Consider the following 18,752-nt stretch of genomic DNA (forward strand, 5'->3'; position numbering starts at 1 on the left):
TTCATCTGGCCCTTCCTTTTTTTATCAGATAAATCATTAATTGGGCGCGTTCATTTTTTTACTGGTTCTAAGAGGTGTAACTAGATGATGCTCTATACAGGCACTCTAGATAACTATAAAGACAGACTCCCATCATGCACTGCTTGGATAAATGCCCTTTTTACATGGTTATACAGTTCCAGTAGGATCACTTTTCTTGGCACTCACAAGATATAGAGGACTGCGTATTAGTAGACAAAACTAATGGCACTGCTACAACAATAAATGTTGAAATACCCAGTCAGTATAGAATTATATCAGCCTATAGTTTTAATAAGTCTGTGATTGAGTGACAAATTCCCGGGTGTTGGTTCTGTCTACTTAGTTTAATGCTTTACAATTGTTATCGGTACTGGACTGATAGTAGTGTCCATTCATAGCACTCAAATTCCTAGTGGCTATCTATAGAGCAAGGTTACTTGGGCAGAATTAAGTTAAAATATAACTTTTATTAAAGCAATTAAAAATTGTAAAACACTTAAAAACACAAGGAAACTCAGCTGGATAATAGGATTTGTGTACATAGGTAAATAGGATATAAGATGGATAAGGATACTGTCCCTGCCTAGGATTAGGGGTCAAGTCCTACAAAAAAAAAAGTTTGGGAACTCACCTAGACCCCCCCCCCTCACAATTAATATTGTTTTCTACACACACACACACAAACACTGTATTTCTATGTATATAATCTATACACTTTGGTTAATGAAAGAGTCTCACAAGCTTAAAGGGACAGTATACACCAATTTTTATATAACTGCATGTAATAGACACTACTATAAAAAATAATATGCACAGAAAAAACAATATAAAACCTTTTAAAAACTTACTTAGAAGCTCCCAATTTAGCGCTGTTAAAAAGGTAGCTGGAACACCCACTGCAAGTGGGAAATAGCAGACACTACACTCCTGTCTCTTCCTCTGCATATGAAAAGACTCTTTACACAAACAGGAGCAAGCTGGAGTAGGTATCTGTCAGTATTCTCCTTAAACTTTGGTGCTTAGTTAGGAGTCTGAAAATCAGGGCAATGTTATTTAAAAATAAGCAAAACTATACATTTAAAAAAAAAAACAAAAAAAAAAACCTGTATAGGCTATATAAATGAATGATCTACAAAACATTTATGCAAAGAAAAATTGAGTGTATAATGTCCCTTTAAGGTGCAATAGTCCTATTTCGCTGAGGGGACCTAAATAATCCCAGAGCAAGCCCCACAGGAATGTAAGCACCATGTGTTACACACATTGCGGGGTGATCACACAGCAGGATCGCTGACAGGCTTACATTTAGTGTATTGTAGGAAGTGTTACTGCCCATTACTAGAGGATCTCACTGCCCCTCTTACCAGACTGTGCTCCAGCTCCTCCCACCACCAGCAGCAGCAGTGTTTACTGAAGCATTGCTGTTCTCTGTCCAGAGGGAACTTAGTTCCTCCTGCAAAAATAGTGCAGGAACTCCATTCCCATGCATTCCCACATGACTTGACCCCTGCCTAGGATAACAGAATTTATGTTTACCTGATAAATTACTTTCTCCAACGGTGTGTCCGGTCCACGGCGTCATCCTTACTTGTGGGATATTCTCCTCCCCAACAGGAAATGGCAAAGAGCCCAGCAAAGCTGGTCACATGATCCCTCCTAGGCTCCGCCTACCCCAGTCATTCGACCGACGTTAAGGAGGAATATTTGCATAGGAGAAACCATATGGTACCGTGGTGACTGTAGTTAAAGAAAATAAATTATCAGACCTGATTAAAAAAACCAGGGCGGGCCGTGGACCGGACACACCGTTGGAGAAAGTAATTTATCAGGTAAACATAAATTCTGTTTTCTCCAACATAGGTGTGTCCGGTCCACGGCGTCATCCTTACTTGTGGGAACCAATACCAAAGCTTTAGGACACGGATGAAGGGAGGGAGCAAATCAGGTCACCTAAATGGAAGGCACCACGGCTTGCAAAACCTTTCTCCCAAAAATAGCCTCAGAAGAAGCAAAAGTATCAAACTTGTAAAATTTGGTAAAAGTGTGCAGTGAAGACCAAGTCGCTGCCCTACATATCTGATCAACAGAAGCCTCGTTCTTGAAGGCCCATGTGGAAGCCACAGCCCTAGTGGAATGAGCCGTGATTCTTTCGGGAGGCTGCCGTCCGGCAGTCTCGTAAGCCAATCTGATGATGCTTTTAATCCAAAAAGAGAGAGAGGTAGAAGTTGCTTTTTGACCTCTCCTTTTACCGGAATAAACAACAAACAAGGAAGATGTTTGTCTAAAATCCTTTGTAGCATCTAAATAGAATTTTAGAGCGCGAACAACATCCAGATTGTGCAACAAACGTTCCTTCTTTGACACTGGTTTCGGACACAGAGAAGGTACGATAATCTCCTGGTTAATGTTTTTGTTAGAAACAACTTTTGGAAGAAAACCAGGTTTAGTACGTAAAACCACCTTATCTGCATGGAACACCAGATAAGGAGGAGAACACTGCAGAGCAGATAATTCTGAAACTCTTCTAGCAGAAGAAATCGCAACTAAAAACAAAACTTTCCAAGATAATAACTTAATATCAACGGAATGTAGGGGTTCAAACGGAACCCCCTGAAGAACTGAAAGAACTAAGTTGAGACTCCAAGGAGGAGTCAAAGGTTTGTAAACAGGCTTAATTCTAACCAGAGCCTGAACAAAGGCTTGAACATCTGGCACAGCTGCCAGCTTTTTGTGAAGTAACACAGACAAGGCAGAAATCTGTCCCTTCAGGGAACTAGCAGATAATCCTTTTTCCAATCCTTCTTGAAGGAAGGATAGAATCTTAGGAATCTTAACCTTGTCCCAAGGGAATCCTTTAGATTCACACCAACAGATATATTTTTTCCAAATTTTGTGGTAAATCTTTCTAGTTACAGGCTTTCTGGCCTGAACAAGAGTATCGATAACAGAATCTGAGAACCCTCGCTTCGATAAGATCAAGCGTTCAATCTCCAAGCAGTCAGCTGGAGTGAAACCAGATTCGGATGTTCGAACGGACCCTGAACAAGAAGGTCTCGTCTCAAAGGTAGCTTCCAAGGTGGAGCCGATGACATATTCACCAGATCTGCATACCAAGTCCTGCGTGGCCACGCAGGAGCTATCAAGATCACCGACGCCCTCTCCTGATTGATCCTGGCTACCAGCCTGGGGATGAGAGGAAACGGCGGGAACACATAAGCTAGTTTGAAGGTCCAAGGTGCTACTAGTGCATCCACTAGAGCCGCCTTGGGATCCCTGGATCTGGACCCGTAGCAAGGAACTTTGAAGTTCTGACGAGAGGCCATCAGATCCATGTCTGGAATGCCCCACAGCTGAGTGACTTGGGCAAAGATTTCCGGATGGAGTTCCCACTCCCCCGGATGCAATGTCTGACGACTCAGAAAATCCGCTTCCCAATTTTCCACTCCTGGGATGTGGATAGCAGACAGGTGGCAGGAGTGAGACTCCGCCCATAGAATGATTTTGGTCACTTCTTCCATCGCTAGGGAACTCCTTGTTCCCCCCTGATGGTTGATGTACGCAACAGTTGTCATGTTGTCTGATTGAAACCGTATGAACTTGGCCCTCGCTAGCTGAGGCCAAGCCTTGAGAGCATTGAATATCGCTCTCAGTTCCAGAATATTTATCGGTAGAAGAGATTCTTCCCGAGACCAAAGACCCTGAGCTTTCAGGGATCCCCAGACCGCGCCCCAGCCCATCAGACTGGCGTCGGTCGTGACGATGACCCACTCCGGTCTGCGGAATGTCATCCCTTGTGACAGGTTGTCCAGGGACAGCCACCAACGGAGTGAGTCTCTGGTCCTCTGATTTACTTGTATCTTCGGAGACAAGTCTGTATAGTCCCCATTCCACTGACTGAGCATGCACAGTTGTAATGGTCTTAGATGAATGCGCGCAAAAGGAACTATGTCCATTGCCGCTACCATCAAACCGATCACTTCCATGCACTGCGCTATGGAAGGAAGAGGAACGGAATGAAGTATCCGACAAGAGTCTAGAAGTTTTGTTTTTCTGGCCTCTGTCAGAAAAATCCTCATTTCTAAGGAGTCTATTATTGTTCCCAAGAAGGGAACCCTTGTTGACGGAGATAGAGAACTCTTTTCCACGTTCACTTTCCATCCGTGAGATCTGAGAAAGGCCAGGACAATGTCCGTGTGAGCCTTTGCTTGAGGAAGGGACGACGCTTGAATCAGAATGTCGTCCAAGTAAGGTACTACAGCAATGCCCCTTGGTCTTAGCACAGCTAGAAGGGACCCTAGTACCTTTGTGAAAATCCTTGGAGCAGTGGCTAATCCGAAAGGAAGCGCCACGAACTGGTAATGCTTGTCCAGGAATGCGAACCTTAGGAACCGATGATGTTCCTTGTGGATAGGAATATGTAGATACGCATCCTTTAAATCCACCGTGGTCATGAATTGACCTTCCTGGATGGAAGGAAGAATAGTTCGAATGGTTTCCATCTTGAACGATGGAACCTTGAGAAACTTGTTTAAGATCTTGAGATCTAAGATTGGTCTGAACGTTCCCTCTTTTTTGGGAACTATGAACAGATTGGAGTAGAACCCCATCCCTTGTTCTCTTAATGGAACAGGATGAATCACTCCCATTTTTAACAGGTCTTCTACACAATGTAAGAATGCCTGTCTTTTTATGTGGTCTGAAGACAACTGAGACCTGTGGAACCTCCCCCTTGGGGGAAGCCCCTTGAATTCCAGAAGATAACCTTGGGAGACTATTTCTAGCGCCCAAGGATCCAGAACATCTCTTGCCCAAGCCTGAGCGAAGAGAGAGAGTCTGCCCCCCACCAGATCCGGTCCCGGATCGGGGGCCAACATTTCATGCTGTCTTGGTAGCAGTGGCAGGTTTCTTGGCCTGCTTTCCCTTGTTCCAGCCTTGCATTGGTCTCCAAGCTGGCTTGGCTTGAGAAGTATTACCCTCTTGCTTAGAGGACGTAGCACTTTGGGCTGGTCCGTTTCTACGAAAGGGACGAAAATTAGGTTTATTTCCAGTGATATCAGAGATAATCTCTTTCAAGTCAGGGCCAAACAGCGTTTTCCCCTTGAAAGGAATGTTAAGTAGCTTGTTCTTGGAAGACGCATCAGCTGACCAAGATTTCAACCAAAGCGCTCTGCGCGCCACAATAGCAAACCCTGAATTCTTAGCCGCTAACCTAGCCAATTGCAAAGTGGCGTCTAGGGTGAAAGAATTAGCCAATTTGAGAGCATTGATTCTGTCCATAATCTCCTCATAAGGGGGAGAATCACTATCGACCGCCTTTATCAGCTCATCGAACCAGAAACATGCGGCTGTAGCTACAGGGACAATGCATGAAATAGGTTGTAGAAGGTAACCCTGCTGAACAAACATCTTTTTAAGTAAACCTTCTAATTTTTTATCCATAGGATCTTTGAAAGCACAACTATCCTCTATGGGTATAGTGGTGCGTTTGTTTAAAGTGGAAACCGCTCCCTCGACCTTGGGGACTGTCTGCCATAAGTCCTTTCTGGGGTCGACCATAGGAAACAATTTTTTAAATATGGGGGGAGGGACGAAAGGAATACCGGGCCTTTCCCATTCTTTATTAACAATGTCCGCCACCCGCTTGGGTATAGGAAAAGCTTCTGGGAGTCCCGGGACCTCTAGGAACTTGTCCATTTTACATAGTTTCTCTGGGATGACCAACTTGTCACAATCATCCAGAGTGGATAATACCTCCTTGAGCAGAATGCGGAGATGTTCCAACTTAAATTTAAACGTAATCACATCAGGTTCAGCTTGTTGAGAAATGTTCCCTGAATCAGTAATTTCTCCCTCAGACAAAACCTCCCTGGCCCCATCAGACTGGGTTAGGGGCCCTTCAGAACCATTATTATCAGCGTCGTCATGCTCTTCAGTATCTAAAACAGAGCAGTCACGCTTACGCTGGTAAGTGTTCATTTTGGCTAAAATGTTTTTGACAGAATTATCCATTACAGCCGTTAATTGTTGCATAGTAAGGAGTATTGGCGCGCTAGATGTACTAGGGGCCTCCTGAGTGGGCAAGACTCGTGTAGACGAAGGAGGGAATGATGCAGTACCATGCTTACTCCCCTCACTTGAGGAATCATCTTGGGCATCATTGTCATTGTCACATAAATCACATTTATTTAAATGAATAGGAATTCTGGCTTCCCCACATTCAGAACACAGTCTATCTGGTAGTTCAGACATGTTAAACAGGCATAAACTTGATAACAAAGTACAAAAAACGTTTTAAAATAAAACCGTTACTGTCACTTTAAATTTTAAACTGAACACACTTTATTACTGCAATTGCGAAAAAACATGAAGGAATTGTTCAAAATTCACCAAATTTTCACCACAGTGTCTTAAAGCCTTAAAAGTATTGCACACCAAATTTGGAAGCTTTAACCCTTAAAATAACGGAACCGGAGCCGTTTTTAACTTTAACCCCTTTACAGTCCCTGGTATCTGCTTTGCTGAGACCCAACCAAGCCCAAAGGGGAATACGATACCAAATGACGCCTTCAGAAAGTCTTTTCTAAGTATCAGAGCTCCTCTCACATGCGACTGCATGTCATGCCTCTCAAAAACAAGTGCGCAACACCGGCGCGAAAATGAGGCTCTGCCTATGATTTGGGAAAGCCCCTAAATAATAAGGAGTCTAAAACAGTGCCTGCCGATATTATTATATCAAAATACCCAGATAAAATGATTCCTCAAGGCTAAATATGTGTTAATAATGAATCGATTTAGCCCAGAAAAAGTCTACAGTCTTAATAAGCCCTTGTGAAGCCCTTATTTACGATCTTTATAAACATGGCTTACCGGATCCCATAGGGAAAATGACAGCTTCCAGCATTACATCGTCTTGTTAGAATGTGTCATACCTCAAGCAGCAAGAGACTGCTCACTGTTCCCCCAACTGAAGTTAATTGCCCTCAACAGTCCTGTGTGGAACAGCCATGGATTTTAGTGACGGTTGCTAAAATCATTTTCCTCATACAAACAGAAATCTTCATCTCTTTTCTGTTTCTGAGTAAATAGTACATACCAGCACTATTTTAAAATAACAAACACTTGATTGAATAATAAAAACTACAGTTAAACACTAAAAATCTCTAAGCCATCTCCGTGGAGATGTTGCCTGTACAACGGCAAAGAGAATGACTGGGGTAGGCGGAGCCTAGGAGGGATCATGTGACCAGCTTTGCTGGGCTCTTTGCCATTTCCTGTTGGGGAGGAGAATATCCCACAAGTAAGGATGACGCCGTGGACCGGACACACCTATGTTGGAGAAATAGGTCTTAATCCATGATCAATTAATATGCTCATAGCTTAAAATAGCTTCAGGCAATTGCTGCATATCAAGAGACTACTAATAATCTTTATCACATACTGCCATATTATATAATTGTATCAGTGTTGCAGCACTAGAATATAAAAGTCTAAAAAGGTACTGATAAGCTAGAAATCCCTTTTTAATCTCCAACCATTTTATATCTATTAAATATAACCTAGGTAAAAAAAAATCTATTTGTGATCTAGTTAGAAAGCTATAAAGAATTAGTAGCGCAGACCATATAAATATTACCTTATGATCGCTAGATAACGCTATGAAACAACCAACACTACGTAAAATAATAATCTTCCAGCGTTTACTTGCTGATAAAATCAATAGGAGAGCCCATTGTACTCCCCACCCTCCCCTGTGTAAGTCTGTTGTGGGATACAAATTCCACCTTGCGCTACAACTTAGGTAAATGTCACTTCCAGAGCACTCACTTTGTTTAAGCGTCCCCACGGGAGAAGAACACTTTGCCAGTGGCACTAGATATATTAAGCTTGATAACCCTACTTTAATTGATATATGACTGTCATAGAACTGACCAATCAGATATCACATGACCAATAGAAATATAAAAACAAGGCATCAGAGGGATTGTAAAAAAAGACGTCCAACACTGTGTAATTACAAGACATTTGTTGTATTGCTATAGTAACATAGCCAAGTCTAAACACTTTTAAATCAAATTCACATCCTTTTCTGCAATTAGTTTCCAATAACCAAACTCCACCCCCCCCCCCCCCCCCCCCATTTGCCTTATTTGGATGAGCCACTCTGGACTTTATGCAAACTTTATAACCGTGACTAGCCTTGTTGTCTGTGGACTAAAGGGCAATGGTTTGCAGTTGTTATCTGATAAAGCCAATTAGGGACATATATGCAGCAGGGTTAGCCTTGATACGTCAGCAGGGTGCATTTCAAGTTCTGAGAATTAGAAATTGCTCAATTTACATGAAAAGGGGGCAAAATAATTAAAATATATTGCAACGTGAATTCCTCTTTTGTTTTTATGATTTAGATAGAACACATTTTAAACAACTTTCCAATTTACTTATATTATAAATGTGCTTTATTCTTATGGTATCCTACTACCTACTGGGAGCTAGCTGAACACAATTGGTGAGCTAATGACAAGGGGCATATATATGCAGCCACCAATCAGCAGCTAGCTCCCAGTAGTGCATTGCTTCCCTGAGCCTACCTAGGTATGCTTTTCCAACAGGAGAACAAAGCAAAGCACCATACAGCACAGTATATATTGTGCAGTGTGTGCATTGCTTTTCTATTATTTTTGACGTTTGTTTATATTTGTTAAAGGGACAGTAAATACCAAATTTGTTAATTGTTTAAAAAGATAGATAACGCCTTTACTACCCATTCCCCAGCTTTGCACAACCAACATTGTTATATTAATATACTTTATAACTTCTAAACCTCTAAATTTCTGCCTGTTTCTAAGCCACTACAGACAGCCTCTTATCACATGTTTTTTATTAGCTTTTCACAACAGGGGAGTGCTAGTTCATGTGAGCCATATAGATAGCATTGTGCTCTTGTCCGTGGGTTGTGGCAGACACTGCACTAATTGGATAAAATGCAAGTCAATAGATAATAAATAAAAAGTCAAGTGATCAGGGGGATGTCAGAAAAGGCTTAGATACAAGGTAATCACAGAGGTAAAAAGTATATTGATATAACCATGTTGGCTGTGCAAAACCGAGGAATGGGTAATAAAGGGATTGTCTATCTTTTTAAACAATAACCATTTTTGAGTTGACTGTCCCTTTAAGTAACTTAAATTGTGTAAAAAGAAAGATGCATAAAATTGCAGGAAAGGGAAACATAAATGTAGAATATTAAATTCTGATTCAGAATGTGCACAAAGTTTTTATAAGCTACTGCTGACCATGTGCAAACGTTCACAACATATATGTGTTTTGTAACTGGCTGGTAGCTGTCACATGATACAGGGGCAGGAAGTAACTTAAATCGGTCAGAAAAATAAAAGTCCACTTTTTATTTGAAATTGAGACGTGTTTTTGCACTGTCTTTTTACTATGCATTAGTTAAATAGGCAATTCTACAGGATTTAAAGTGAAGATCAATTTAGATGAATTAGTGCCCGGTTTTTAATAATCCTATTAAAAACAAGGGCACTTTTATTCTTTAAAATTGACATTTCACTTGATTTCTTCAAAAACGTACCTTTTAATCCTGAGAGCTACTGCAGCGCTTCCTCCTTCCTTTCCGTTGCAAGCCCTCTTTGCGGTTCCAAAATGACGAATCCGGCTTCCTCCAATCACATCGTTGCCTCAGGCCTTGATCCCCCTGGGGGGAAGCAGTGATTGGAGGAAGCCGTATTCGTCATTTCTGACGTAAGAAGAGGCTTCCGACGGCCGGGGAATCGCTGGAGCGGCTCTCAGGATTAAAAGGTAAGTTTTAGAAGAAAAGGAGTGAAATGTCAATTTTGATTAATTAAACTGCCCTTGTTTTTAATAGGATTATTAAAAACCGGGCACTAATTCGTCTAAATTGACCTTCACTTTCATGGTATTTTAATGTTAATATCTACATTGCCAAATTCAGAATGGAAAGTATTTTGAATTTAAAAGGGACATTGTACTGTAAAACTGTCTCCCCTTTAATATGTTTGCAATGATATATTTTACCTGCTGAAGTGTATTAATTTTTTTTTTTTTATAAATAACCCCTTTATCTTTGTCATTTGAAATAGAAGACTTTGCCTGTTGAATTTGTCACCTATAATGAAACTATGAATACTGCAGTATTTCCTATAGAAAAGCTATGTGATCAAACGTCAGTAGCAGAAATCAACCTCCAAATGGCTGGTAGCAGAGAGAAAGAGAGGCAAGCCCATTTGAAAGGGTGTTTCTGCAGCAGCTTGGTATCCTACAATTTAAGAATGCAGGTTGGAGCAAGAACAGAGGATAAGCCCCAGGACACATCAGACAACAAGCCTGGATAAATCTCCTGCATCTTTGGCACCAAGAATGATATGGGAGAATCTCTAGCATTAAAGAATTGCCCATCAAATGTGGCAAATAGCCCAGGGATAGGATAGCCGCGTCATATTCCTAGCGGAGAAAGGAAACCGATATGTTGGGGAGCTGCCAATGCTGGCTTATGTCACCAACACCTTACCAGGAATGAAACGGAGTCACCTCTGACAAATATCTGTTTATCAGCACCTTGTCATCTCACAGACAGCATCTTCATTCAGACTCCAATGTATCTATCTATTCAGAGGCGTTGACATCAGTAGGATGGCTTAGATCCAAATTATCTATCTGAATTAAGTCCCATATATGCAGAAAATCCATCAGTAGGAAGGCTTAGATCCAAATTATCTATCTGAATTAAGTCCCATATATGCAGAAAATCCCTTACATTGGGCTTGAAAACTCAAATCCTAACACAGAGCTTGACAAATTCCAGTAGCCAATTGGGCCACAGTTCCTAAAATATCCTCTGGCGCCTTTGTTTTTTCTGCTCTAACATACGCAAAAAAGAAAACTTGTAAACATTTAAAGACAAATAAAAGACAGATAAAAACAACTGTGTGAGCTTTGAAATATTATCATCATCATTTACTTGTACAGTGCCGCAAAATTTCGTAGCGATGCAAGGCACAATCGTGAGGCAAGATACTTTACAAGGTCAAGCGAGTCTTTATAAATTCCACATGCTGAGAAATTCCTGACCACACCACTAGAACCCCTGGAACTTCCAGCCCCTCGACACACCGTTCTCATTATCCAGAGAGACTTCCTTTACAAAACAGACGTGAATATTTTACAAATATTTACATAAACTGTAAGCTGTTGGTGTGTAGACGTTAAAGGGTCCAAAGAGTCGAAAAATGACACGCTCTACTTCATTTTTAAGACTATCGACCCAACACTACTGTGTGTTTGAAGCCCGCAAAGGAGTAAAACACACAGCAGAAGTGCCGCTCGGGATTTGCAGAACAATGTTGGTCCCAAGCAGAAACCGCTGATGATCCAAGCAGTGCTAGTTGCACTTGAGTCATGCTACTAGCGCTTCTGATTGGATAAGCGGCGCTCTTTGCTCGGAGCCAGCAGTGCGGGGGTTAAACACACAGTAGTGTAGGGCCGATAGTGTGCGTTTCTACTATCAAATGGCAATAATAGACTAACAAGATTGTAGAAACTATAGGTGAAGTAATGAATTTCAAACACGAGCTCAACCTCCTCAGCATCTATCAGACTACTTATGGAAGGCTTCTCAGCAAAAGCTTGGGCGGTAGGGGGTGACAGATGCAGCCAAATAAATAGTAATTAATAGAAATAAAAGGCCGCGCGACCTCTCGCGAAGCACATTAGACAAACAATTGAGTTGTTTTTAAAACGAATTGAAATGCAGGGGAGCCAGAAGTGAGACTTGGGTACTTTCCAATGGCATCAAAAATGTATTGGAAAAACTCTGGTTTGTTTTTTTATTAAGGTTGTTTTGTAATTGGAAAAGTCTGTCCAAAGAATGTTATTTTTTTATTGCCAGCGATAGGAAATGTGGGATTTTTTTGTTGCTGATTTTAAAAATTGTTCTAACAAATAAGTTTTGTTTTTTAACCTTTTGATTGTTCAGTTATAAGAAGACAGAAAAATGGAAGGCATTTTAAATTTTATGCAAATTTTTTTTAATAAAATTTGTAAACATAGGTGACAAAGAAAATGATGGTTTTAGTGATTTTTTCTGTTAGTAGAAGCATAAACCACTTATATGAAACTGAAAGCTTTAAGGGTCAGAGACAGGGAAAATCTGAGTATTTATTGCCATATCTAATAAACAAATAATAAGTACACTAAGACCTCTGCATGTTGCTAAACTAATATAAATCTGTTAAATTAACTTCATCTCATTTGACATTTTATGGCCAGAAGGTAGAACAAAAAATGCTGCACTTATGTACGTGAATAGGTTAAACCAGTTTCCCATCTCTTTATCTAATTATCTTTAAACGAGCTCCGCTAGTCAGTCACACATTACATTAATCAATGAGAGTCACTGGCAGAATTCTAGCTGAGACTTCACACTTGCAAAAATTATATTGCGGGTTGCTGAGCTGATAAACAAAGGTTTCTATAGAAAAATAAACTTGCAAACAAACACAACATGCCAACACAGACTGATAAAATATATATACCTGTATATGCCAGGTATAGTATAAGAACATAGTAACAGCTCCCAAACCTATAGCATTGTATAGATCAGTAAGAACAGTTGATTTTTTTTTTTTATGACACGTGACAATCATGAACAACCCAATAATGTTCTGATTAGACTTATCAAATTATCTGTTTTTTGTTATTCATTTGCAAAACAAATTTGAAATATTTTGTCTGAATTTTTTTAATGGACTAAACATATTTAAGTTAACTAACTGAAAGAATGAACATATTTAATACTTGCTAATTTGTTTTAGTTAATGAACACATTTCAAACATTTTTTTATGTATGTGTCTATAGATAGGGCTGGGCATTTACACTAGCCTGCTAGCCCTGGGGAAAGTCTAGAATTGCAGCACATTCATTTTTTCCTAAATTTGACATGAAAGAGAGTGTGAGAGAGAAAGTGTGTGATAGAGAGAGGGAGAATGTGCAAGCGAGAACATGTGAGAGAGTGAGAGCGAGAGCGTGCAAGAGAGAAAGCGTGAGAGAGAGTGAGAGTGTGCAAGAGAGAAAATGTGAGAAAGCATGAAAGAGAAAAAATGTGAGAGTGAGTGAGAGCGTGCAAGAGAAAATGTGAGAGAGCGTGCAAGAGAAAAAATGTGAGAGTGAGAGCATGCAAGAGAGAAAATATGAGAAACAGCGTGCAAGAGAGAAAATGTGACAGAGTGAGAGCGTGCAAGAGAGAAAGTGTGAGAGAGAGTGAGAGTGTACAAGAGAAAAAATGTGAGACAACGTGCAAGAGAGAAAATGTGAGAGCGTGCAAGAGAGAAAGAAGGTGGGAGAAAGTGTGTGAGAGTAGAGAGAAAGAGTGCAAGAGAGAGAAAGTGTTAGAGAGAAAGAGGAAGTGTATGAGAGAGAGAGAGAGTGTTAGAGAGAAAGAGAAAGTGTTAGAGTGCAAGAGAGAGAAGGTGTGAGAAAGTGTTAGAAAGAGGAAGTGTATGAGAGAGAGTGTTAGAGAGCAAGAGAGAGAAAGTGTGAGAGAGTAGTACGAGAGCTCAAGCTCAAAGAAAAATATTCTGATTAATTTAAAGGGACAGTCTACCATAGAATTGTTATTGTTTTAAACGACAGATAATCCCTTTATTACCCATTCCCCAGTTTTGCACAACCAACACAGTTATATTAATGTACTGTTTACCTCTGTGATTACCTTGTATCTAGGAACCTTCTTCCTGCCCCCTGATCACATGACTGTGACTGTTTATTATCTATTGTCTTGCATTTAGCATTGTTTTGTGCTAAGTAGTCTTAAATAACCCCTGTGCCTGAACACAGTGTTATATATAGATTCTATATGACCCAGTGTACTTTCTGCCTCTTTTGTGTTGAAATGAGATTTAAAAGGCATGTGATAAGAGGCAGCCCTCAAAGGCTTAGAAATCAGCATATGAGCCTACCTAGGTTTAGTTTAGACTAAGAATACCAAGAGAAAAAAGCAAATATGATGTTAAAAGTAAATTGGAAAGTTGATTAAAATTAAAAGTCCTATCTGAAAAGTGAAAGTTTAATTTATACTAGACTGTCCCTTTAAGAACATTCTACCTTAGCTCTTACTATGTGCGATAGGCTACGGGCCATGGATGCTGGCTTTTTGAGAACCACAGTATAGAAAGCACCTTATATATTAGGGTCATCAGGATTTCAAATGTGAACTATTCATTCAAACAGCATTTAAAATGTAAAAGGACATGAAAGGATGCTAGTTTCATGCAGTTCCCCGTTTGGCCTTACCTCCACTGCTGAGAAGCCGTACAGTTGTCAGCCTCGTACTGTTTCTGTGCAACAAAGTGCATTAGGATGCGAACAGAAATGGTCAATACAAAAAAATAAAAACATTTTCAAAGAACGAAAAGCTCTAAGGGAATGGCTAGAGTTAGGGACTTCCCTGAAGGGCTATTTTAGAGACAGTAATTACAGTTAAAGTAATGATGCTCTTTCACTTTTTTCCTTAAACGGGCTGGGAATGAGGGGATTCCCCGCAGCTGAGCACTGGGATGCTTTGATCTGTGGAATGAAAGTAAAACCAAGCGCTCCAGGATTTTCAGATATTAATCTTCTTCAGAAGAAATGACGCCCAGATATTGGCATGAAGAGGAGCCCTGGAATACATCCACTGTGGCTATCTCCAGCTGGCACCAACTCTAGCAATTAGCAAGGCCAATATGTGAAAGAAATGTATCAATCTAAACTACTTGTTATACCCACAGGAACCATTTGCTACCATCATAAAAAGGTTCCGGAACAGAAGCATAGATTCTAACAGCGGAACGTGGCAGTATTGGTATCTGAAATATGGTTTTATTTGCAGGAATACTCTATCTAAAAAAGATTAATAATAGGATTAATAGGATGTTCTATTGAAAAAAGGTTTTAAAATGTATTGCTGTGTTTTCTTAATAGATGCGCTCAGGGGCGTATTAAGGCATAGGCCTACAAGGCCGGTGCCTAGGGCATCAGATTTTTAAGGGGCAGCAGAATTTTGAGTCCCTAGGGCCACTTTACTGAACTCAGGGTCGGGTGGCTAAATCAACCAATTACTAATGACTTAAATGGCTGGCCCGGCTATTGCTATCCTATGGGATTGTATGTGGGTGCGCATGACGTGGTGACAGTGGAGGTGGAGCTCACTTGCGCAGCCTGGCCTGGACTGAGAGGGAATGCGGTATTCTTCCTGGCTCCACCACGTGATTCAGACTCACACAGACTACACAGTGCAGTGTGCACTACAACGTGGCCACTGTGAAACAGCATATGCCTTTCTCCCTTCAATACATCTTCATTAGGCATTAAAATACTTAAACGGATTAGTCACTAAATACTTGTACATTTACTGTGTGTGTGTGTGTGTGACCAGAGTGAATGCAAGCCCTGGTGAACATCTACTTAAAAAAGACACTATTTTTTTAATTTTTTACACCCTGCCCCAAAAATATTATGTCTAAAAAAAGACCTTAAACCTGGGGTGGGGTGGGGGGGCAGCAGAATTTTGAGTGCCTAGGGCAGCACAAAATCTAAATACGCCCCTGGATGGGCTTAATTAAAGGGATATGAAACCCCAAATTTTCTTTTGTGATTCAAACAGAGCATACAATTTAAAAAGTGTTTCCAATTTACTTCTAGTATTAAATTTGCTTTGTTCACATTGTATTCTGTGTTGAAGAGATACCTAGGTAGGCATCTGAAGCACTACATGGCAGTAATTAGTGCTACCATCTAGTGCTCTTGCAAATGAATAACATTTTTGCAAAACTGCTGCTATATAGTGCTCCAGAAATTAGCCGGCCCCTAAGCATATGTCACTGCTTTGCAACAAAAGATAGTAAGAGAATGAAGAAAAATTGATAATAGAAGTAAATTATAAAGTTGTTTAAATAGAATGCTCTATTTGAATCATAAAAAAAAAAGTTTGGGTTTCATATCCCTTTAAACCAGTCTTTTGTTCTGTAAGAGTTGCCCTTATCAGAAAGTAAGCAGCAGTCTCAAAATTTAGCTCAGTTGTGAAACTTCCAGGTTCGCAACTGGGACCAGGCCCTGAAGGTCCACCACTCGGGGCGCCCAGCAGCAGATGAGACCGGGCCCTGAAGGTCCACCACTCGGGGGGGCCCAGCAGCAGGTGAGACCGGGCCCTGAAGGTCCACCACTTGGGGTGCCCAGCAGCAGATGAGACCGGGCCCTGAAGGTCCACCACTCGGGGGGCCCAGCAGCAGGTGAGACCGGGCCCTGAAGGTCCACCACTCGGGAAGCACAGCAGCAGGTGAGACCGGGCCCTGAAGGTCCACCACTCGGGGGGCCCAGCAGCATGTGAGACCGGGCCCTGAAGGTCCACCACTCGGGGAGCCCAGCAGCAGGTGAGACCGGGCCCTGAAGGTCCACCACTCGGGGGGCCCAGCAGCAGGTGAGACCGGGCCCTGGAGTTCCACACTGTGCAGTAAGACAAGGGCAGCACAGGTTTTTTACAGTCTTGTGGGGGCGGGCCGGGACCGGAGTCCAGAGCGTTGCGCTGCACATGCTATAGGCTGCTTGCTTTAAAGTGAATGTAAACTTTGATGAAATAGTGCCCGGTTTTTAAAAATAGGGGGACTTTCATTCATCAAAGTTTACATTGCAACTGATTTTACAAATACTTACCTTCTCCTGAAACGCCGGATCGCTGATTCCCCCGCCTGCTATTCCTGCTGTACTTACACAGTAATGATGAAACCGGCTTACTACAATCATGGCGTGGTCTCACCAGATGGACTCTCCTGGGGGGGAAGCCGCGATTGGAGGAAGCCGGTTTCGTCATTGCTGAAGTACAGAGGACCTGCAGGCCGCGGGTCTGCGATCCGGCGTTTCAGGAGAAGAAGGTAAGTATTTGTAAAATCCGCTGCAATGTAAACTTTGATGAATAAAAGTGCCCCTGTTTTTAATAGTATTTTTAAAAACCACTATTTTATCAAAGTTTACATTCACTTTAAATATGTCTGCAGCCACTAACAGTAAAGAAGAAATTTCTCCTCCTCATAGCAGGCAGCTGCCAGATTTACATGGCCTGACCTGCCCAGCCCTGAACTCAGCAACATTTTATTCTTCACGGAGAGAGAAGAGCTGAGTAAGCATTATGAGGTTGAGGGCACCTATGCATAGGCATAGACAAAGGGGCCTATCTATCAAGCTCCGAATGGAGTTTGAGGCCCCGTGTTTCTGGCGAGCCTGCAGGCTCGCCAGAAACCGCTGTTATGAAGCAGCCGTCTAAAGACCACTGCTCCATAACCCTGTCCGCCTGCTCTGATGAGGTGGACAGGAACCGCCACAATTCAACAAGATCGAGTACGATAGGGTTGATTGACACCTCCCTGCTGGCGGCCGCGAGTCTGCAGGGGGCGGCGTTGCACCAGCAACTCTTGTGATCAGGTCCGACAGACATTTGATAATTCGACCTCAATGTGTAAAATGCTCCAGGGCATAGCCTCTGATATGAGCATGAGCCCCCTCTAATAGTATGTAGGGGAATTGAGCACAGAAATCAATAGGTCAGTCCGCATTAATAGTATCGCTTTTTTTTTTTTGCGCGACCAGTTGTAATTATGTAATGGGAGAGACAACCAGAGGTGGATCTATACCATGACATTTTGACGTGCAGTAAATATCCATTGAAATAGTGGGGATGGAACTATATTTTAGTCTATATTTTTTCTTTTCTTACTCCTCATTCTCTATCCCTTTTACAACTTCCCTTGCACTGTGTACACTTTTGGAAATTCGACATGGAAAAGGCTTAACCTTGCAAATAATGGTTAGCTAGCACATTTGAAGGTGGTGGTGGGGGGGCTTAAATAATGAATGGGAGTATAGCATTCCACCAGTGCCTCCTTAGAACCACATGGTGACTAATGCCCATGGTATCTTCTGGGGCTTATTGGCAACATAATACTTATATATGCTAAACAACAATATTTAGGCAAATTGGCTGAGGGTAGCACATTGTACGCCTACTAACTTGTGGTATGTGATTCATGTGCTAATATTTAATAACCCATTAAACATTTGCAGTTCTTCTTAAACCAAATATTTAAGAGGCTGAGACAAGCTAGATTTAGTTTCCCGACCTTATCTGACCAGCGGCATTGTGCCTGGTATGCCTGTGCATACTCCTAAATCCTTTTACATGATGAAAATTTAGTGGAAATTGATGGTGAGATTTGAGGAACAGTGCAATGCACAGTCAGTGTGTCAGGAATAAGATTTTGTAAACCAAATAATATGTAAACACACACACACATGTGTGTGTAAAATGATATAGATCACTATAATGCGATGTTACGCCTACTATCTGCGTACAGATATATGTCCAGAAGCAATTGTGCACACCCCAAACATGGATAGGTTCTTTTCTTAGGAGTGGTTAAATAGTTGATACCCCTTACTATCAATATTTAACCACTCCTAAGAAAGGAACCTATCCATGTTTGGGGTGTGCACAATGCAACTCAATGATTAAGGGGAAGTATATTGCCTAAATTAATGATAATTAAAAAAAAAAAAATTAAAGGCTTCTATACATGTAATACATAATATGTAGTATATCTTCTTAAATGCCTATGTGGGCGTGGCTATGTAGGGGAAACTATTAACCCCGTCAAAGATAGGATCA

The 18,752-nt window shown here is 41.3% G+C and overlaps 1 protein-coding gene across 1 annotated transcript in view; it reads right to left on the reverse strand.

Moving 5' to 3' along the window:
- The window catches only part of TRAF3 (TNF receptor associated factor 3), a 346,334-nt gene that overhangs the window by 197,389 nt on the left and 130,193 nt on the right, over positions 1-18,752 (reverse strand). The window lies entirely within an intron of this gene.

This window comes from Bombina bombina, chromosome 1 (genome assembly GCF_027579735.1).
Source record: "Bombina bombina isolate aBomBom1 chromosome 1, aBomBom1.pri, whole genome shotgun sequence".
In the NCBI taxonomy this organism is placed as follows: Eukaryota; Metazoa; Chordata; class Amphibia; order Anura; family Bombinatoridae; genus Bombina; species Bombina bombina.